This window comes from Trachypithecus francoisi, unplaced genomic scaffold, assembly GCF_009764315.1.
Source record: "Trachypithecus francoisi isolate TF-2019V2 unplaced genomic scaffold, Tfra_2.0 Lachesis_group3, whole genome shotgun sequence".
NCBI lineage: Eukaryota > Metazoa > Chordata > Mammalia > Primates > Cercopithecidae > Trachypithecus > Trachypithecus francoisi.
In genome coordinates this window covers 43,017,247-43,040,583 of record NW_022681468.1, presented here as the reverse complement: position 1 = coordinate 43,040,583, position 23,337 = coordinate 43,017,247, and the positions used below count along the sequence as shown (strand labels likewise).

Below are 23,337 nucleotides of genomic sequence, written 5' to 3'. Positions count from 1 at the left end.
TTTAAATATTTAAGCTTAGAAAAATTTAAGATTTTAGAGAAAAACCATCAAATGTCTTGCTGTAGATTTATTTAACTAACACATAAATTATTCATTATTTTGTGAACTAAATGGTTTCAACACATAGAAATATTTGACGGTGTGTATTACGAGTAAAATAAATTGTGTTTAAATATGAAGTTTCTTTCTGGCCTGGTCCCCTGAGGTTGAATGAGTATTGAACTGGACTCAATTTGTTTTCTAAATTCACTCAGTGCTTTCTCTAGGAAGCTGCTTGTCTTTAGCTTTTAGAGTAGATCTTGCCTCCTTTTTGTGATATGAGTGCCACCTGGAGTACACTCTGGGAACTCCCTTAAGCACTGCCTTTAAACTGAAGGATCACTGAAAATTGGCTTCTGGAACTCCGTCCTTCCTTAAACAACTCAGAACCTCGGTAGCAACAGTATTTTAAAGGAGAAAACAAAGGTCTTCACTTTGAGTATTATGACAAGGCCAAGTCTGCAAATCAGAACCTTACCTAATTCTTTCATTTACTTAGAACATCCATTAAACCATGTGTTAGGATGATGGCTATACCATAATCATATCATAGAGTGTTTTGTCTATAGATACACTGTTATTTCTTTAAAGTGTAATTGGGCTATCAACTATTTTATGCCAATTTGATTAACCTAGTAACACTAAATGTCCTCTCTATATTAGGCAGTTTAACTAAAAGAATGATGAAAAATTTCTTATCTCCTCCCATTACATTCCATTTCAAATTTGGGTGTGTTTTGACATTAAATGGCATGAAATAAAATAGTATATTGGTATTTGATTTCTGAGGGGCTGCATAAGGAAATAAAGATAGGTATCCTCTCTAGAACATCTAGTTTGGGTCTGGATGGTGGTATTTTCCTGCCTGCCGGCGTTTCAATCACAGCTTCACCACGTTGAAGGGAGAACACCAATTTCCAGGATCACCAGTTTATTTTTATAGATAAAATGTATATTATAAGATACTATTTGCCACAATAAAATCTGACCTTTCCCCAATTCTTTTATTTGTTTAGCTTATCCAACAAAAGTGTTAACATATACATTAACAACGTCGAAAGTAGCCTACTTTAAGAGAAAATATGCAGAAGAAGAAGATTTACATCAAGATTACCATGGGTATTTTCCAAAAGTAAGGGTTTATTTATTATTATTTTTTTCATTTTTATGAGTGTTGTCAACAGTAAAAAGCTGTAGTTTTTGTTTTTCTAAATATAGATTTAATGATCATGTTTGCTTTCCAGCACCTGATATTACCTGAGGACAGAACTTGCATTCTCAAACTTTCTCTGGAGAAGCTCAGGTTTCTTGAAGACCCAGAAACCTACTTAAGAAGGTCTGTGTTAATTAACAATTTGCTGAGGAAGATACATCTAGAGACGGAGAAAGAGAGCTATGAATACTTTAAAGAAGCTCCCTGTTATAAGACTGCATATTCTGATACAAGAAAACGGCTGAAGTTTATGGTACAAGAATGCTGTTCTCAGTCTCTCTATTATGAAGAGCTGCATTCCTATCATATTGTGCCTTATGCTTCGGAGAATGCCATTTATGAAATGGGCTACACTAGCAGCCACTTGGAGCAAAATTCTCAGTTGCTTATTTATAAAATGAATTAAAGTAACTGTTAAGTCCATTGATACTTTGTTTCTAAATGCCTGAACTGTTTCTAGTGAAGATGTTAATATAAGGCACTCATTACCAGTGCACTTGATATCAAAGATGAGATGCATGCTGAACTGATTGGAGAGAACAATGGTTATTACTCAGCAGTCCTTAGAATCATCAAATTGAATAGAAAATATGTTCACATATGATAAAGTGGTCAATTAGCGCTTTAGAAGCAAAGATTTTTTTAAAACATAAGATGTGTAGGAAGGGGCCTATGTTAAACAATTATACAGGTGAAAAATTTTCTTTTACGCCCTGATTTCCAAATTCTGCCACTCTTACTGGAAAGTAATGAAAGTAACAGATTAAATTGATAATGCCATATCCCTGAGGATGAAGGGTGGAACACATTTAATTTTCTGTAAATGACATGAGGAAGGGCTGGTTCTTTCTGAAGTGCTTTGACTTGTCAAGCATTGTGCCAAATAATTGTTTGACACCATTTTCCTTTTACCATTAGTAGCAATTCAAGATGGGGCAAAGACACTGCAACTAAACTGCAACTAAACTGCTGAGTGTAACGACCAGATTACTCCAAACTGATCCATTTTACTATTTTGTGGGGAGGGCTTAGACTTTTCTCTTTAAAAGTGAAATTTAACAAAATAGCCTTGCAGATGGGCTTATCTTTAAATTCTACAGGTTGGTTAAAATTTTTGGTGGGCCTTTGGTTAGCAGTTTAAGTTTTATTTATTTATTTTTTCATAGGCTGTGAAGCTCAGGAAAAGGGTAGGCAGGTAAATTTGTTTTTAATGAGTTAATACTTTTTAGAAACCTTATCTGCAAAAATTAATGAGAACAACAAATTCCACATGATGTTATTTCTTCATCTAGCTAAGAGTACATTTAAGGCTGCCTGGATGAAACTTTGCACTGATTTTTGTATAATAGTTGATCATTCACTATTTGACAAATTGTTTCAGAATGCCTTTGGTGGTGAAGTTTAGATAAGTCTTTATGTTTTGCAATTTGACAGATAATTGTTTAACAAGTTGGATAGATTCACGAAATTGTTTGAAGTGGCTCATACTGTTCTTTCAGGTTTGATTGAGTGAGATGTCTGATTTCAATGTCTGAAGTTTTGTCCTATGGAGCGTATCATTTAAAGAATTGTCATTAACTGATAAAACAGATTGGAAAAACTAGGTGCCAAAGGTGTATTTAAGAAAATACCAAAGACTCAAAGATGAGTGTTAGGAAGACTATGATAATGAAGATAAGAATCTAAAGTACGGATTGCATAGGACATAAGAAGAACATGGTTAAAGGGGTTTGGAATGATTTGCTTACTAATGTGCTTTCAGAACACTTTACACATAATAATCATAATCAAGGGCACTGCTTTAAATGAAGATACTACAGACCTTTAGGAATCATATGCCTTGGAAAAAAATCATGTATGGTGACTTGTCAACAAAGTATCTTCCCTAGTTGGATGCCATCTTGTAACCAAGAAGACTTTCTTCTATTCAAGAGAAATTTGGTTTCAGTTTTGATTCAATACTTGGTCCCTCTAATTAATCACTGGGGTGATTAACATGAATTCAGTTGGCATAAAGAGTATTGGTTCCCTAATTAGCCTGCATTGTTGAAGACCACATAGATATATTATTGATAAGACTATGAGGCTTATGTTTAATTACTCAATCAAAGTAGGAAGAAATGCTTGAGAAGAAACTAAAAAATTATAATTTAGGTTAATTTTTAAAGGCAATTTAATATAAATGAGTTAGCTTTGAAATACAGATTTAAATGTTTAAAAATTAATTTGAGGGCAAGATTTGATACCAAAGTTTCAAAAATTTTATTTCACTGCTTATAAAATACTTAATCAGAACACTTATTTTAAAAAATAAGATCTTATTTGAAAAACTCCAAATTTGATGGGATAGTTACACCATCATGCAATTTTAAAGGTAGAATTAGCTTTCTAATACTTTAAAATGTTTTCTGAAATGAACATTTGACTTGGTTTAGGACAGTGTCTGTAAGTAAAAGACACCAATGCTAATAGATATGAATTATAAAAATGCCACATATTGAAATTGATTGAGGATTGAAATACATATACTTTGGCATAGAGAAGAGAGGAAGAGAAAAAATATGAAAAAAGTGTGACATTGTAATATTTATTGTATTTAATAAATCTTGAAGAAAGAACTCTTGAGCAATGAACCAGTGACAGATATAAAAGCCTGTTTGATGACATCATTAACTGAGTTTTCTGATCTATACATTCATACATCGAGAAGGAACTGTCTTAAAAACCAGTGGTTTTTTTTTTTTTTTAAGTTCTAGCATACATGTGCAGAATGTGCAGGTTTGTTACACAGGTATACACGTGTCATGGTGGTTTGTTGCACCCATCAGCCTGTCATCTACATTAGGTACTTCTCCCAATGCTATCCTTCTCCAGTGATATTTGTTAATATGCTTTTTTAAAAAGTGTCTGCCTCGAAACAAGTAGTTAAAAAATATCTTGTAGGGCATTTAATTATTTTTCCCAATAAACAACTCATAGATAAGGGGTTGACTAATGTTATCTTGATTTAGAAAATTTGTATGTAAAATGTGTAAACTTATCTGGGTTAACTAATAGACTACCGGCATTTTAGCACGGCAAACTAATCTATAGGGAGACCCACACACAGGCTTGCTTTGCTGACTACCCAGCGGGCTTTGTTAAGGAGCTGCAAAAGGTGGAAGACCAGTTACAACTTTTTTGTTTTTTTTTTTAAACCTGGACATCCTTTCTCTGGTGGCAAGAGCCATCCTTATGACAAGGAAGGTGAGATAGAAAATGGAGAGCCTTTGGTAATGTTGATCTTTCTTGTGGGTGTCCAACTAGCCTAAAGGCCAAGTGAAGAAGAAAATAAAAAAGTAGAAGAGGAAAAATGAAGAAAAGAGGAAAACGAGGGCAGGGCCAGAGAAGTAAAGAGTAGGATTAGTAAGTGAAAGAAAAAGTTGCTTTGTTGTGTGGGGGGGTGTTCTTGCTTGCTATACTCAATTTTGCTTTCCCGTGTCTGCTGTACACAGAACACCTGATCTCTGCAATGTATTTCTCCTTTCTTTCATTCACCTGTGATGAGTAAGACTAGATTCTTTTCAGTATATCTACTATTTGCAAAGTGTGAACACTGTAAAATATCCCTGAAACTGAGCTCTTTGGGTGGATAAGCAAAGGGAAAATAGAAAATAATTAAGGTTAGGGAAAGGCTAAAGGATAAGCCTGTGTGTAAATGGAAAATGGATAAGTTCAAATGCATTATCTGGTTTCAATGTAACACCCAAGATTTAACAAACTCAGTGCTAGAAGACTTGAAAATAAGTGCAATTTACTACCATTTATTGAGCAGCTATTATGAGCCAGGCACTGTGCTAGGGCTGGGGATACATACGTGAATAATGCACAGTCCCAGAAATCAGATTATTTGGTTTTGTTTTACCAAATCCAAATGCAGTACCTGCATTTCCCTTTTCCAAACTGGGATGGCTATCAAACATGTCTTTCAAAAAGTGTTTGCAGGTGAGAAGATGCACAAGATGAAGGAAAGTTTTCCTGACCCAGATCTTAGAAGGGAAGGAGAGGATACATTTTGCTTTACAGCGTATTTACTGTTGGCAAAAAGCCACTATTGCCTAAGGGAAGTATGGCTGACCTTAGCCCATCCCTGGGGCATATCTTGTGGGTGTGGTAGGGAGACAAATCAGGTAGGGAACAATTCCTTCTCCCCTTACCTGTCTAGCTTCCATGTTCTTTTATGGGACAAGTCAGATTAATATTAATGTTAAGGAGAGCCTTAAAGGAGAAAGAGAATCGATAAATCACAGCCCGAAAGTTGTGTATGTTGTGTGCAAGGTCAGAGGGGCAGCCTTCTTTAATTTGCCTTGTGCTGGTGAATTGCTTGAATGAACTTCAGTATTTCTTAACACCAGGTACTGGAGCCACCTTCCTTCTCTCCCTGTGGTTTCCTCTTTAAATCACATCCCGACCCCAGTCTTTATAGTCCATTGTAAGTGGAAGTTATGGTTCTATTCTTCACCCCCAGCTTGCTCCTTATCATTGATACTTAGAGGAAAGTAACAATTTGCAGTACTGGCTGAACTCCTTTGGGAAAGTTTCTGGAGTGTATCAAATAAGAATTCATCATAGTAACATGGTCATTACTGGCAGAACAAAATTCTTTTTGAAACTATTGCACTTAGTCATTAAATAATTGTTTACTAAGGCAATCTTCATGTTTCCAGAATTCAGTGTAATAGTTAACAGTTGTATATGTCTCACAAAACAAACTACTTAGGTTGGAAACAATGGAAGGTTGTATATAATTAATCAGGTCCTGAATATTTATGTAACATATGGCATTTTAACTTATATGTTCTCATTCTCAAAATTCATTACTATACAGCAGCAACAAGACAAATTTCAGGTGTTTTGTTTCTTTATTAAGTGGGCCATGTCTAAAAGTTGTTACATTCCTGATTGAATGTTATGGACAAAATTTCCCCATTAAAGTAGTTTTGTCTTTCTCAAGGATTATCCTTTAGGGTTGGGTGGATTAAAAACATTACATTAGTGCTTCTTGTGCTTACAAGTCACTAGGGATCTTGTGAAAATGCAGATTCCTTTTAGTAGGTTTGGGATGAGGAATGAAGGTCTTCATCTCTCAAATGTCCCAGGTGATGTGGATGCTGCCAATCCATCGACCACACTTTGAGATGGGAGAGTCTACATCATTGGAGAAATATGCAGACTGAAGCCTATACTCTTAAACTTTCAAAGACTCTGTGTTCATGTCTGTGTTCTGCGGGATTTTTTTTCTTTTAAGAAATAAAATGCATAAAGTAAAATCAGCAAACCATAACACTAGTTTTCTAAATTTGCCACAAATACTATAATACTTTGCAGAGTAAAATGCAAAGATTATTCCTCTTACAAGTTTTCTCTATATCAAGTGCAGGAAAGGAACATGGGTAGAGTCATGTACCATCACATGCAAATTTCTCTTCTTGATTTTCCTCTTGATTATATTCACATAAGGGAGCTCCATTTGGTAACAAAGATGAAATCCTGTTCACAGTTAACAAGAATTTAGCAATTTCTTGCTTGGCAAAATCTGAGACAACCTTACAAAAACATCCTACATTAAATTCAGAATTTTGGGTAGCTGCATAAGCTGAAGATTATGGAAAACCTGAGCTGAAAATGGCACCTGGATCTGTAACTTCTTGTCTTGAGCTCTTTTTTTGAGCGTTATTCTGTGAGAGATCCTTCCCCTGCAGTAATTTTTCTATTTCTCCTCAGTCGCTGGGGTCTCAGTACGGGGTGGAGGATTGGTGTAAATGAGAGAGTCACATAAATTGTCTAATTTGAGCATGCCAAGTGATTTTTGTCAGGCTCTTTTGGTCATAAAATTTTGATATAACTATTGTGAAATATAGTGTCATAAATTTGTCATAAACCATTAATGAAGGAAGAGAAGTAGAAATTTATTTCTGTGGGAATGCACTCAAATATCAAGCAGATGGTGTTCTACAACATTTATCTGGGAAAATGTGTATCTGTTACATAATCTAAAATATGTCTTTTTCACATTTAAAAATATTTGGGTCATGATTTAGAGTTTTTATTGGATTGTTTTTTAAACTGAGAGGAAGAAGAAAGGTAATTGTATTTTAAAACATTTGACATGTTACTAATAAAATTTTATTTCTGGTGAAATATAGGTGCCTTTGTTAAGTAGTGGAAGTGGGATCATGAACATCTGGCAACTGCTGTATGTCCCTTATTTCCAGAGCCATCATTTTAAAGTCATATGCTTGTATTTGTTTCAGCAGTTTGTTTTCAGCACAGTTTGCTTAAGGATTTGGAAGATATTCCCAGTATCCTGGCACAGCTTCTTCACTGAGTGACCCTGAAATGGTTTTTAGATAGTGCACGTCATTAAAAAGGACACAACAGAACTGACTCCTTTTAGGCATTATTTAAACACAACAACTATAAATCTCAGGGTGAAAGATAGCTCCTCTATCCACTGAATAGCTGTGGGTGTGTGCATCATTCTCCATGATTCATTAGGTGAACTGAGCATTAGATGAACTTGGATTCATTAGGTAAACTGGCATGCACCAGGGAGATAGCGTCCCTCTCTTTCTAGCAAACTTTCCATCAGTTTGCAAAGCTGATAAAGTTGATCTAGTTATCAGCTTTGCAAACTGATGATCCTAGGGGCCCCTACAAAACACTGACTCACATGGGGCACCAGTGCCCATGTAGGTGTCTCAAAGCAAATAATCTTTTTCTGTGTATATCCAGTGTTTTAGTCTGGTCTCTCACTGCTAATAAAGATATACCTGAGACTGGGTAATTTATAAAGGAAAGAAGTTTAATGGACTCACAGTTCCACATGGCTGGGGAGGCTTCACAATCATGGCAGAAGGCAAATGAGGAGCAAAGTCATGTCTTACACGGCAGCAGGCAAGACAGCTTGTGCAAGGGAACTCTCGTTTATAAAACCATCAGATTGCATGATATTTATTCACTACCATGAGAACAGTATGGGGGAAACGTCCCCCTCTGATTCCATCATCTCCACCTGGCCCTGCCCTTGACATGTGGGGATTATTACAATTCAAGGTGAGTTTTGGGTGGAAATGTGACCAAACCATTCCACCCCTGGCCCTTCCCAAATCTCATGTCCTCACATTGCAAAACCAATCATGCCTTCCCAACAGTCCCCCAAAGTTTTAACTCATTTCAGCATTAACTTGAAAGTCTACAGTCAAAAGTCTCACCCAAGACAAGGCAAGTCTCTTCTGCCTATGAGCCTGTAAAATCAAGAGCAAGTTAGGTACTTCCTAATACAATGGGGGTATGGGTATTGGGTAAATATAGCCATTCCAAATGGGACAAATTGGCCAAAACAAAGGGGCTACAGGCCCCATGCAAGTCCAAAATCCAGCAGGGTAGTCAAATCTTAAGGGTTCAAAATGATCTCCTTTGACTCCATGTCTGACATCCAGGTCATCCTGATGCAAGAGGTAGATTCCCACGGTCTTGGGCAGCTCCACCCCTGTGGCTTTGCAGGGTACAGCCTCCCTCCCGGCTGTTTTCATGGGCTGCTATTGAGTGTCTGTGGCTTTTCCAGGCACACAGTATAAGCTGTTGGTGGATCTATTATCCTGGGTTCTGGAGGACAGCTGCCTCCTCACAGCTCCACTAGGCAGTGCCTCAGTGGGAACTCTGTTTGGGGGATCCAACCCCACATTTCCCTTCTGGACTGCCCTAGCAGAGGTTCTCCATGAGGGCCCTGCCCCTGCAGCAGATTTCTGCCTGGACATCCAGGAGTTTCCACATGTCCTCTGAAATCTAGGCACAGGTTACCAAACCTCAATTGTTGACTTCTGTGTACCTACAGGCTCAACACCATGTGGAAACCACCAAAGCTTGGAACTTGCACCCTCTGAAGCAATGACCTGTGCTCTACATTGGCCCTTTTTAGTCATGGCTGGGATGTAGAACACCAACTCCCAAGACTGTGCAAAGCAGTAAGCCCTGGGCCTGGCCCACAAAACCATTTTTTCTTCCTAGGCCTCCAGACCTGTGATGGGAGGAGCTGCTGTAAAGACCTCTGACATGCCCTGGAGGCATTTTCTCCATTGTTTTGGCGATTAACATTTTGCTCCTCGTTACTTATGCAGCCAGCTTGTATTGTTCCTCAGAAAATGGGTTTTGCTTTTCTATCACATCATCAGGATGCAAATTTTCTAAACTTTTATGCTCTGCTTCCCTTTTAAACATAAGTTCCAATTCCAAACCACTTCTCTGTGAATACATAAAACTGAATGCTTTTAAGAGCACCTGAGTCACATCTTGATCACTTTGCTGTTTAGAAAATTTCTTCTGCCAGATGCCCTAAATCATCTTTCTCAAGTTCAAGGTTCCACAGATCTCTAGGGCAGGGGCAAAATGCTGTCAGTCTCTTTGTAAAACATAGCAAAAGTCACCTTTATTCCAATTCCCAACAAATTCCTTATCTCCATCTGAGACCACCTCAGCCTGGACCTTATTGCCCATATCACTATCAACATTTTGTTCAAAGCCATTCAACAAGTCTCTAGGAAGTTCCAAACTTGCTCACATTTTCCTGTCTTCTTCTGAGCATTTTGTTCAAAGTCATTCAACAAGTCTTTAGGAAGTTCCAGACTTACCCACATTTTCCTGTCTTCTTCTGAGCCCTCCAAACTGTTCCAACCTCTGCCTGTTACCCAGTTCCAAATTCACTTCCACATTATCAGGTATCTTTACAGCAGTGCCCCACCACCCAGTACCAATTTACTGTGTTAGTTCATTCTCACACTACCATACCCAAGACTGAGTAATTTATAAAGGAAAGAGGTTTAATGGATTCACAGTTCCACATGGATGAGGAGGCCTCACAATCGTGGTGGAAGGCAAAGGAGAAGCAAAGACACATCTTACATGGTGGCAGGCAAGAGAGCTTGTGCAGGGGAACTCCCGTTTATAAAACCATCAGATCTTATAAGACTTATTCACTCTCAGGAGAAAAATATGGAGGAAACTGCCCTCATGATTTAGTTATCTCCACCTGGCCCCACACTTGACATGTGGGGATTATTACAATTCAAGGTGAGATTTGGGTGAGGACACAGAGCCAAACCATATCATTGAGCAAGCAAAGTCTTGATTAAATGTACAGTTATTTGAGTAACCCAGTTATTTCAGTTTAAATGAACAACTGACTCATATAAATGACAGAGACTATCATGTATGTGTTAGTAGAAACTTAAACACATATGATCAGACACATCCAAGACAGTAACATAAAGAGCTGATCAGTACTTTCCAGCAGTAAAGAATCAATCTTATATATTATATTATGTAAGTGCCTTAGATAGTGCCTGGAGCATATCTGGTAGAAGTAAATGGCACTGTCCAAGTGACTCTTAGTCTGTTTTTTAAACAAATACACGTTTTTTTTGTTTCCATTGGTGTTCTACTTTTAGGTTTAAAAGTAGGTCAATATAATTTTCTTTCCTATTGAAATTTGTAAGCTGAGCATGGTGGCTCATGCCTGTAATCCTAACACTTTGGGAGGCTGAGGCAAGAGGACAGCTTGAGCCCAGGAGTTCAAGATCAGTCTAGGTAGCATAGTGAGATCTTGTCTCAGCAAGTAATTAAAAAAACATTAGCCAGGTGTGTCAGTGCATGCCTGTGCATGGTCCCGGCTACTCGGGGGGCTGAGGTGGGAGAATCATTTGGGCTCAGGAGGTTGAGGCTGCAGTGAGCCAGGATCACACTGTTGCACTCTAGCCTGGGCAACAAAGAAAGACCCTGTTTCAAAAAAAAAAAAAATAAATAAACAAAAAATAAAAGAAATAAAAAATTTATGGAATATACACACATAGAGAGCATGTGCAAGAGTGGGAGCGAGAGAGAGAGAAACCATCAATTGCAGGTGAATGGGCTTATTTATTTATTACCATTAAGAAGTAAAAGAAAGGGTGAGTACCTCAAGGTGTTTCTTTCAATCACCTTGGAATCTGCATGAGAATTTCAAGCCGCATTGAGAAGCTTAAATATAGTGGAATTGGTGAGTTGGTAGTTTTAGCCTCAAAATGAAGATCCACCACAAAAAAGGATTTCTCTTTTTATTTCCCCACACTACTCCCCAAGCTTATTCTAGCTTATTCCTGGCCCACTGCTTCTATTTCAGACCTGATTGCTGTCACTGAAATTATATAGTCATGGTAAACTCTACCAGGACAAATCCTTCAAAGGCCTTGATTAAATCACCCCAGTCCTTTCTTCATATTATAGTAGTTTTTTTTACAATTCCTCCATGTATTCCATACAGTGAGACTCACTCCCAAACATTTACTTATCTGAAAGGTATTCATACTGTTGCCCCATGGATTTTATAATTAGAAGTGTTTACAAACTGTTCTGTGTAAACTCAAGTTATACAGAGTTATTACTCCCCTCAATGCAAAAGAAGGAGATATTAAATTATTATTAGTTCATACATACAAGTAGAATACAGCACCACTTTGATCAATTATGGTCATAGTATTTCTATAGTTTATGAAGAAACCAAATACAGAAGTTTTATCTGTATGTCTGATATTCCCCCCACTTTCTTTTTATCAGTTTGTGAAAAAAAAAGGGTACAATTCTTCAATTATCTAATTAAAATACTTCATGCTCATTTGATCTCATTGGCAGGAGGAAAGACTGGACATCTTTCTCCTGGGAGAGCTTACCCCAAGGTGCTCCAGGGCCATGTCCACTGGTCAGTAGCCAGCTGCAGCTTGTCAGGAGAGAGCAGGACTGCTTAAGGTGTCTAATCTTGCCAACTAGAGGCTGCTGGCGCTCAAGTGTCAACGTGATATCACCATGGAAACCAAGCCCTTCCAGGGCAGGCCTTCCTAGTGGTTACTGTGAATAGGGAAACTGTCTTCTTACAATGGAACCTTATCCTGATTGCCCTATTTTTTATAAAACACACGTAGACTAAACTCCTTTTCATGTCAAACTCTCCAAGGAAATTATCTCTGTTGATACTAAATAATTAAGAGTCCCAAATAAACTAGAAACTGTTGTTTCTGTTTAGCTTTCAAAATGAGCCAACTGCAAAAACTCTTCACTCTGTTGTAGTTGATAGGCCATTAGGAACTGGAAAACAAACAAACCCCAAAATACTAAGTAGTTCACTGTCTCTGGTTTGTATTATGTCCACTTTCCCGGATCCCTGCATAATTGAATGGAATGGAATTGATGTAGTCAGCATTGATGGAGAGAGCTTTCTGCCTGGAGATAAGAAGCAGTCAAGTTGTGGGGAGGCAGAAGCATGAAGCAACCTGGACAACGGGAACAAATGCCCCAGAGACTTAAATATTTGTTCCTATATTTAGAGGAAAAGAACCCTAGGCATGGGCCCAAAACTTCGACAGTGCTGTTTTCCTTCTTTGAATTTGCTCTAAGGGTGTGAGTGTCTTTCAGACAGATGGCTGAAATGATTGCTCCCCTCACTTGCATATTGCACAATGAATTTTGTTTCATGGATTTGGTTTTATCTAAAGAAATGGTTATATTATTTTTACATACCACTGGCCTACTGATTTACAAACTTGTATCCTATTACCCTGGAACAAAGACCCAGTAATTGTCCTGGTTATAGAATTAGACATCATCTGGGAGAATATAAGGGATATCCTCAGCCAAAACCAAGATTATAGTATTGGAAAAAATGCTCCCTGAGATGGTGAGGATACCCACACTTATACCCGAATTATAACATGACAGCACTTCAGTAATGATGCCAGGCTTCTCTCTCCTAGGCAGCACTTTCCAAAACAATGCTGCCTGAAAACACATCTCCAAAAGAGAGTTTGTAGGCTAGCTTTTTGAGTTTTAACCTTAACTTCCCATTTAAGCTCATAGAAAAAAAAATATGACATTAAATCTCCCTGCCTTTCTGGGTACTTACTGTTGCCTGAATGATGGAAAGCTCTTTCGAAAAGACGGTTTTCTGTATTCTGCTTTTCTTCACCAATGGGTCTCAGAGATTGGCTTCTCTTAGGTATCTATTTGTAGATTCAAGGAACCAGTTGACTGTTGCCTGGGATACTGAGATTTTAAAGATACCGTCCTGGCTCACAACAGGCTAAAAATTAGAAGGGATAAGAAAAATATACACAAAACTCTAAATCAAAATAGATTTGCCTAAATTGCATGAGAAATACAGAATTGTGCAATAAAATAATGAAGAGATTCTATCTAGTTGGGAAAAACAGGCAAGTATTAATGAAAAAGTAGATTTCAGCAACAACCTTGAAGAAAGAGTAAAATTTTAACAGGCAGAGAGGGGAGCCAATGACCAAAGGGAAAGGGTTGGGAAAGTAGGGATATGATGGGGAAACAATCTGTATTCTGGATTAATTGAAGGAGACGAGTGTTAGACAGGGACAATGAAAAGTGATGCCATAAAATCATCAGGGCACCTTTTGTGGAAGGCTTTGAACACCAGTGTGAGGCATCTGAATCCTCTTCGGTAGGCGATTGGAAGCCATTGATGGTGTTTTTGATAGCACTTTGGAAAGGCTGGTCTTACACGTGTTGAATAGAAATGGCAAAATAGTTATGAGAGACATTACAGAGACACGCTAAACCCTTGGAGATGGAGGGTGAGGGAACAAGAGTGAAGAGTCACTTTTCAGATGTAGACAGACCTGCATTGTCTATGTAACAAAGACCCAGTAATATTGTAGCAACTTGCCACTTGAACTGTGGATGGTCTAAACTGAGGTACTGTAATTGTAAAATATACTCTGGATTTCTAAGGTTTTTATATTAAAGAATGTAAATATCCCATTGCTTACATGTTGAAGTGCTAATATTTAGTATTTACTGCATTACATAAAATATATTTAAAATTAATTTAACCTGTTTCTTTAAAAATGTGTAGCGTAGCTACTAGAAAATTTAAAATTATATATGTGGCTTACATTCTATTTCTATTGGATGGCGGTCATTTAGATTTTAGACAAATGGAACAATGGTGGACCATTAACAGACAAAGAAAAAGGAAGAACATGAGGTAGGGAGAGAGATCATCAACTTAGTGTTTCATATTTTTGCTTGGAGTGAAACATTCCAGTGGAACGTCAATAAAGCAGCTGAAAATATAAGTCCGGGATTAGGAGGGAATTGAGTGGGAGAAGCAGTTAGGAAACCAGTTGCTAAATCTTCTAGAACTACTGATAATTGCTCGAAAATATTATATCATTATGAGTCTCTGACAAATAATTTCTTTGGGCATACTCCTTAAAATTCCATATGGTATATATGGACCTCCTTGACCTTGCATGTGGGCCTTCTCCTTACAAAATTCTCTCTAGTTTCCAGTGCCCACAGGTATGGATGACTTACAAGGTGCCGAAGACTTGCAATGGAGTGGGCGATGATGGTGTGGGGTGTAGGCTGCTGCCACAATTGTGAACAAACTGGTCCCTAGGAGTTGGTGAGGTGAGTGAATACTGACATTCAGAACAACCACAACGTTTGTTTTGCAGTACTCAGGAGGGAACAACAGAAGCAGTCTTTGCACTTCATGATTTTATAATCTGATATGTGGACATAAAACACCATCAGACAGTGGGATTTTTCTTTTTTGATCCCAGTGTCTAGAACTATATGACCATCAGTTTAAATGCTCCATTCATTTTTGGTCCAATTCTAATGCCTTTTTTTTTCATTAAATATGTTGTTCTCTTCCAACTAGATATACTCTTTTTTTCATTTGAGCCCTTATAGCATTTTGTATCTCTTTCTTTTTTATTGTCTGCCTTGTGTTGAATTATTTCATTACATATCTCTCATCTCCCCTAGACTATATGGTCCTTGGATATGGAGGACATATATTTATCTTGATCTTTCCTGATAATTTGTCTTTAGTTCATTCAGCCAGTGCTATGCGGAATGAACAACAATTACAACAGCTACCATTTGTTCAGCATTTACTATACGTGAGGTTTTGTAAGTATTTAATTGACTTCTCACCAACCATAAAATTACATTTTATTATTTTCAAATTTATAGTTAAGAAAACTGAGGTACAAAGAATTTAAGAAACTAGTCCAGCGCTGTCCAGCTGATCGGTGGTAGAGTCAAAATTAGAACTCCTGTGGCCTGACCGCAGAGCCTTCACTGTGAGAGAGTGTATTGTTGTGCTTAGGAAAATGGTTTTGGAGTAAAAGTAAAAGGGTTTGGAGTAAGCTTCAAGCATTAATACCACTACCTATACCTGTAGGACTTTGGGAAAGTTCCTCTCTAAACTTCTTTAACCCTTTTCCTGTTTTCCTTGAGATGACTTGCCAGCGGCTGCAGCGTTTACTCCAAGATAACTTTGCCACAAAATATCTCACTTTTATTATTATTTTCACATGGCTCTACTATATCGACTTTGGAAGCAAGAGACATCATTCTATTGATAGCATTCTGTTTTTAGAAGTGGTATTTTCATTTACGAAAATGTAGTAATTCTCCATCATTGAAAATGTCAAATCCTAGAAAACGTGGCATTCCTACAACAAGCAGTTGTTGGCCAACGATTCATTTGATGAATTCGATTTTTCTGAAATGGATGATTCTGATGTTAGTTTTGTTTAGAAGTAATTCCAAGAACAGTTTTTATATTTTATTTTCACGTTGAAAATCAGTCAGATTGGCTTTAGCCTCATTAAAGTGTTTATGTAAAATTAAATGAGTGCTGGCAGTGAGCTGCACTTTTTTTCCTAAATGAAAAAAGCATTAAACTTTGGTTTTCTCATCTCTAAAACAGGGGAAACAATTTCACCTAACTCTTAAGTTTACTAAGAGAAGCACCAATTATCTCAGGTACAGCATTTAATACCATGCCCAGGTTAAGGATCAAACTCAAAAAAATTTTAGCTGAGTAAAATAAATAACAGTGCAAGATTAAAATGTCAATCCATTAATCTGATTAAGTAAATTTCTGTTACTGACTTAGAAATAATGAGAAACCTTTAGTTTTCCAGTTATTCTAGGTTCCTCACTCATTCAAAAATGGCCCGGTATAAAATGGTTCCAGACAAGTAATTGTGATGCTTCCCATGGGACTTCTCAAAGCATGAGGTATTTATTCTTTATAAAGGATGCTGTGTTCTAAGCCAATGTGTATGTATTAATTAGATGGGGGAGACTTCAAAATAAGAGGAGGTATTTCTTTTTTTTTCCTGCCAAGAACGTGCTAAGGAAACCTAACGTATATACACATACACACCACAAATGAACTGAGAGTGACTGACGCGGGGGGCATAAAGGAAAGCAGTGCCAGGACATTCTCACTGTTTATTTTCCAGGCCATGTTCCTATTAGCTAAGTGATGCCCACAGCACAGCCAGTACAGCCTTCCCAAGCACAAACGGTTTTTCCAACAAAGAACTCCAATCACAGAGAGAGTCTGACTCAATACTTGCCAGATGCCTGAGTAAGGGCCCTTCCCCAAGCTTGGCAGTGTTTTCAAACACACTCAAGGGCCAGATGGCTATTGGTCTGATTCACAGGAATGTGGTATAGTCACCAATAATGTGTCCAATTTTTAATTCCCACGCAGATAGTTCATCTTGAGAGGAGATTAAACATAGCTAGATAAGATGGCAGTGAACCAGAACTTCAAAGATGTGTGTTATTGAGAGGTTGCAGTTTGAACTAGTTGTAGAGAAGCTTCTTCTGTAGCCTTTAGAATTACAGATTTGTAGCATGTGATAGCCAGATAGAATGTTGGAGGCCATCCTGTGTAGCATTCTTCTTTTATAGAGAGAACAGAACCCAAGAGGCTATGTGATTCAAGATTGAAATCTGGGGTAGAAGTCAGAAATCTCAATTCCTCCCCAGTTCTGAACATTTTTCAGTATTATAATAACCTGTTCAGCAGTTGTTTCAGTAGTCTTATAACATAATCATTAACAAATTCTAGTGAATAAAAGAGTTAATCTTCAATATTATTTTAGTCATGTTTCACAGCCCTGTTATTCTTTGTTGCCATAACTAATTTTGTCTGTCCCCTCTTCTACTCTGTGATGTCCCCAGGAAAATGAGTATCTTTTGTTTTTCTCTTTATCCTCATGAACTAAATAAATGTTTCTTGAATGAATAAATGAATAGATATGGACCTGTCTGTGAAATTCCCTTTACAGGGCACTTCACACATAGTAAAACTCAGGTAAACTCATACTTATTTACTAGGATGACAATGAAAGTAAGTCCATGGAACAAAACACACATTTCCTATTCACTGGACGCTAGCAATAAAAGAGAATTTATATTGCAAATGAACAATTAACAACCAAATGAAACTACCAAGTAGAAGACGAGTTAAATAGATGGAGATGCTAAAATGGAGCACAATGACAAATGCACGTGGTGCTGAAGAAAGTGCTTTCAGGAGAAGACAGAAAGATCCAATTTCTAACCTCCGTAGGCACCGTCATGGAGCAACATAAGCTGTTGCTATTGTGGTCAAACCCAAAGCAAATCTTCAAACAAGTAAATAAAAGAAATATTATGCTAAAATCCAATTAGTAAAAGAGGTAGGGATATTATATGCTATTTTTTAAGTATGTTGCAAGAGATCATATTAATAGATGGAAAAATCAGTACTGAGACAGACTGTTTTTATCCACAGCCAGGAAAGACTTCAAAGAAAAGATGGAGTTTTAGGTGAAATCCATTAAACTGAAAACAACAAACTGATGGATTGCTCAGCCTTACATTGAAAGGCAGTAATAAGTAAATATAAAATTTGGGGTTCTTAATTTTGAACCCAGAGCTCAGTTAACTGAGTATTATACATTGAAGCTAGAGTTTAGCACATTAAAAAAGCAGTATATTGATAAGGATTCTTTTTACTACATGTAACAGAAACACAGCTAGTTTAAGCAAAAGGAGAAAAGCATTAGCCAGAGATAATTCTGGATATTTAAAGGGACACTATTTGATTAAGAGAATTCCTTTCTCTCCAATGCCTGGCCCTGGCGACTAAAGACTATTGTTTCTACTTATGCTCTTTTAGAAAGTTTGTTTTGAAAGTCAACATTGGACAATTTCTTTGTTGTTCTTGGCTGTATCTTTCCTTCCTCTGAAGTGCTGGCTGCCTCAGCTTCCATGTATGAAACAAGAGTTTTAGAAAATGAAAATACATCTGGTGATATTTCAGAAATATTATCTTCTTATGCTGATTTGTGGCAGACTTGGGTTTCTGCTGACATTTGCAAGCCCAAATGGAATAGGAACACTCTGCTAGCAGTAATTAATATTATTCATAAGATATGAGTATCTTCAGTGACTTCATCATAAATTAATAGTGCATTTAGACCACTAAATTTTTCTCTATCCTCTTCCACCTGATTCCAGTGGAGGTTGAACTTATCTGTATTTTACCTTCAGGCATATGAAGCAGTTGTCAACTTTAAGAGTTTTTAGATAGTGGGCAATTTCAACAATTTCCTAGCAGATTTTTACAGGTCTAAGGATAGAAGCTTCTGTGTTGAAATATACATGTCAATACTCCCTTGACTGACCCCCTACTTTCTACTATGATGTCTACTGTAAAGGGACACACTCTCTCCCTACGAACCACTGTTCCCCCCACTACTAAACACAAACTCAAAATACCTTTAAATCTAAGCTGCACCTTATCTATTGCCAGTTTCTGGCATAATTTTCTATTTTCTAAGACAAATGGAGCTGAAGTGATGTTGACATCTATTTTGCCATCTGCAACTTAACTAACCCATCATCATCCCTTTCTCATTCTTTTGCTTGCCTTCTGATTGGGGTCTTTATAGTCCTATCTGAGTACTGTCTCCATGTCCCAACCCTTATTTTCACATTCCTCATTAGTACCTCTTTTTCAACGTTCATTTGGATACTGAAACTTCCAGAAAACAACAGGACAAGAAATCAGCATTTGGGGTGGGGAGGTGGCAAACAGTTTCACTTTGTATTACTGGAGATAGAGTAGCAATATATAAAAAGGCTGTGGGTGGGAACAAAAAGAACAGTCCTAATACTCCAATGGTTCACCAAGTCAGAGAGTCAAATAGCAGGAGTAGGATTAATGATTTCACTGAAATCCAGCAGAGCCATAATAGCAGAGTATCTCTAAACCCTGGAAATCAAGTTATATGCTACTATATCATTATACCCTCCAATTGTAATAAGCCGTGTTAAAGCTAAGCCATAATCCCTGTGTGTTAGCAAACATTGGGACTAGATAGATGTTTTCTCATTCCATGAGGAATAAACTGAAAAATAATAACAGACTGCAACAACAGCTGGGATGTTGCTCAACATGCAAAATTATGTTGGAATACAAGAGATGTTACATAATTGTTAAAATTCAGAGGAATGACAATGTCTTCAAATGATGAATTCCTGGTGTCAGAAAAAGTTTAGAAAAAGTTAGTGTCCACAGTAACATAAATAACGATATGGCATCTATAAAATAGGAATGAAAAGCTATAAAAAGAGAAAAAGTTACAGAGTGAGCTCAAAAGCCACTATTTCAAGGTGAAGCTGAAGCTGAATGCAATGATAGAACTTCCCAGTAGTTGTTACTGCAGCATATATGGGGAGAGGGAAATGAATATGGGGACTGAGTTGGATTTCTGTCTGTTCAATATTCAGAGTATTATCCAATTTGAGAAATAAGGGATGGCATACCCTGTCTTGCTAACTAGGCTGGGTCTTTAACTGGTCCTTCTAAAAAGCAGAGGCTGAGTTAAGGATTGAAAGTATTTTTCATTGGAGAAACACAAGACAAGGGCAGTGAGATTGAGGAAAAAGTGGAGTGAGGCAAGGGAAGAGGCAAGGAGAAGCAGTGGAGACCACTTCTTGAAGAGTCAGAGGAGACATGTGAAGTCATATGGTGGGCACTGAGAGGCCAGGGAGGAAGAGCTAAATTCTGGAGTAGTTCGTGAGAGGGAGAAAGGAAGGCGAAATGTAATTGGCCCACCTCCTTCCCATTTCCTGGTTTCCACTGGCCAAGTTCACCTGTGGTTCCAGCATTCATCCTCCTATAGCTACTTAGGAAGCTTAGCTACCATACTGGCAGCATGTCATTTCATCTTAGTCCAGAAGAAGAGATGTCATTTGGTATGGATAAGCTCTTGGAATCGGGCAGCATCTTTGGAAGGAAGGAGACAGTCAAGGGAAACTGAAGAGTGACTGCAAGGTTTTCATCTCATAGCGGCGGTTAAGGTTAGTGTCATTTGGGTACTTTGTACTGAGGTTTCTGTAATTGATTTTGTAGATAACCTTATAGTTATTTATGAACATATAATCAGAGTGCTTTAGGATGGTGACGATGATGGAGTGATAGGGATTAACTATAATTATGAGAACCTGAGGGACGAGGAATAGAGAATTCCTGCTCTGGCTTCTTATCCTTATCAACATCATCACCATTATCAAAACTAGACCTGTCACTCAAACTGGAGGACCAAGAAGTTTGAAGACATGTACCCAGGTCAGAAAGTTTTTGAGTCTAGTCGAGAGTAAGACAAACAATTTCATTGCAGTAGTACAGTGCCCACAAGCCTAGTTTCTTTCACATCTTCCTTGCTGGAGGTGAGATGCTATAGATGAAAGGGCTTCTAGGTCAATTCTATTCCTGCCAATAACCATAAGGCTTTTGGTTTGCATTCTTGTGTTGGCAGGCAATATGTTCCCAACGGGACAACCCTATCTGGATTATTGATATAATGCAGTAATAAATAATAAAATATAAATTTCTAAGCATACATCAAATCCAATTATTTCTCTGGGACATAGAGCTTCACCTCCTACTCAGTAAGGCAGGTTTTTTATTTCCTGCACCAGGAGATTTTCCTTTTCTGCTTTTCTGCTGAGCTCTATAGAATAAGCCTTCTTTCCCCCGCAGACACGGCAATTCTAATTATTGGGATTAGAATTGTGTAGTGGTGGTGAGTTTTTCCTTCATCTGCTTATTCTGTGGTCTTCATTCAGAAGTCTCTCAAGGCATTCTCTCCTAGCATTTGAAATACACACTTGACCTTGAATTAAATTCCCATCATATACGCGGGTCTGTTCCTGAAACCTTTACTCTGTGCCAATGATATGTGGGCCTATTCTTGTGCCATTGCTGCATCATTTAAATGACAATAGTTTGAAGAAAATTTTTATATCATGTAGAGTAAGTCACTACTTGTTGCTTTTCACATTTCTAGAAGTTGTCCTATATATTCTTGTTCATGAGCTTTAGAATTGGCTGTCAAATCCAATAATCAGTTTAGACTAATAGGGAAGAGGTTACATTTTTGCAATATGAAATCTTTCCATATAGAGACGTACTATGTCTGTCTGTTAATTTGAGTTTTTCTTTCCTCTGGAGGAGTTTTACAGCTTCTCTAAGGCTTTTCACATTTGAGTTAGGATTATTGTCATTTCATGGGCTTTGTTGCTGTAGTGAATTGGATCTTTTTTTTAAATTAAATTTGCTAATCTATTATTGTTAAGTTGTAGAAAAATCTGTTGATTTGTCATTGTTGATTTTATTTAGCCATCTTATCCTAATAGTTTTCCAACTGATTTATCTGGCTTACCTAGGTAAAAAGATTATTTTTAAAAAATAGCTGATTTACTGCTTTTGTTCTGATCATTTTAACTTTTGTTTATGTACTTTTCTTTGAACCTGCACTGTAATGTTAACTAATAATGGCAATAATGGACAGCCTTGTCTTGTTACTTAGTTAAGTTGCTTTTAATATTTCATGATTAAGTGTAAAGTTTTCTTGTAGATTTCTTATAATGGCTTTAATTAGATTAAGGAATTTTTCTTCAATTGTTAGCTTATTGAAGGTTATCATTAGCAAAGTGCATGGAATTTCATTAAATTAACTTTTTTGGCATCTATTGATGGATGCTTTGATTATTTTTCATCTTTTTATTTAATAGATTTTCTAAGTTGAACAATCCTTACATTCCTACACTAAATGTTATTTGGTTGTAATGTATTTTTAGTTCCTTTTTCTATTCGATTTGTTGAGTCTTCATTAGGAATTTCATTTCTCTATAATGACATGGTCTTTTTAAAAAGTGCTTTGGGGTCAGGCATGGTGGCTCACGCCTGTAATCCCAGCACTTTGGGAGGCCAAGGTGGGTGGATCACCTGAAGTCAGGAGTTTGAGACCAGCCTGACCAATATGGTGAAACCCTGTCTCCACTAAAAATACAAATATGAGCCAGGCTCAGTGGTGGGCACCTGTAATCCCAGCTATTCGGGAGGCTGAGACAGGAGAATCGCTTGAACCCGGTAGGCAGACTTTGGTATCAGAGTTATAGTGGCTTTGAAATTTTTTACTAAATAAGATAAAAGTAAAGGAAATGTAGTCCATTTAGATAATACAAATAATAAAAATTTTAAAAATCTGAAATATGAAAGCACAAGCTACTGTGGTTGAATTAGCCAGTATAAACTTGACATAATAAAAGCAAAGGATTGTATTAGAGGAAAAATGTACAGACTATTTGAAAAGAATGAGTACAATATATATCAAAAGTTTTGTGCCGTGGTGAAACAGTCTCAGATAAAAATTTATAGCTGTATATATTCTTGTTATTTAAAAAGCACAAATGACAACAAACAAATAAGGCATTCAATTTAAAAGTTGGAAATATTACTGCAAAATAAACATGGAAAAAGCAGAAGTATACTGAATATAAATTTAGAAGTTAATAAATTATAATACAGAAAAATTCATGGCATTGGTAAATAAATTCAGGAGTTCATTCTTTTAAAAAAGTATAAAATAGGTAGAAAAACCATTGCTAAGTTGAATTAAGAAAAATAGAGAAAAACAGTAATTTTATAAATGGTTGATTTCCAAAATTACAAGTAAAAGGTATGTACAGCTTTCTTTATGCTCTCAAACCTGAAAATCTCAGTAAAATCATTTTTTTGGAGAAATTATAAATAACCAAAATGGAATAGAGGTGAAATTGATAAGCTGAAGAAATAAATAAGCAAAAACTTTTAAAATTATCTAAGTATTACTTACAAA

The 23,337-nt window shown here is 37.0% G+C and overlaps 1 protein-coding gene and 1 long non-coding RNA gene across 2 annotated transcripts in view; one reads left to right on the top strand and one right to left on the bottom strand.

Annotated features, from left to right (window-relative positions):
* Nucleotides 1-4,235, top strand: part of SYT16 (synaptotagmin 16) — a 264,517-nt gene extending 260,282 nt beyond the window's left edge. Inside the window, 2 exon segments of the mRNA XM_033187801.1 lie at nucleotides 1,056-1,171; nucleotides 1,284-4,235. The gene's annotated coding sequence lies outside the window, so the exon portion shown is untranslated.
* Nucleotides 4,236-6,786: 2,551 nt separating this feature from the next.
* On the bottom strand, nucleotides 6,787-13,284 carry LOC117069501. The gene is made up of 2 exons (XR_004431567.1): nucleotides 13,221-13,284; nucleotides 6,787-7,625 (listed from the first exon to the last, which is right to left on the bottom strand). It is a non-coding gene; the product is annotated as an uncharacterized LOC117069501 (long non-coding RNA).
* Nucleotides 13,285-23,337: the final 10,053 nt, after the last annotated feature.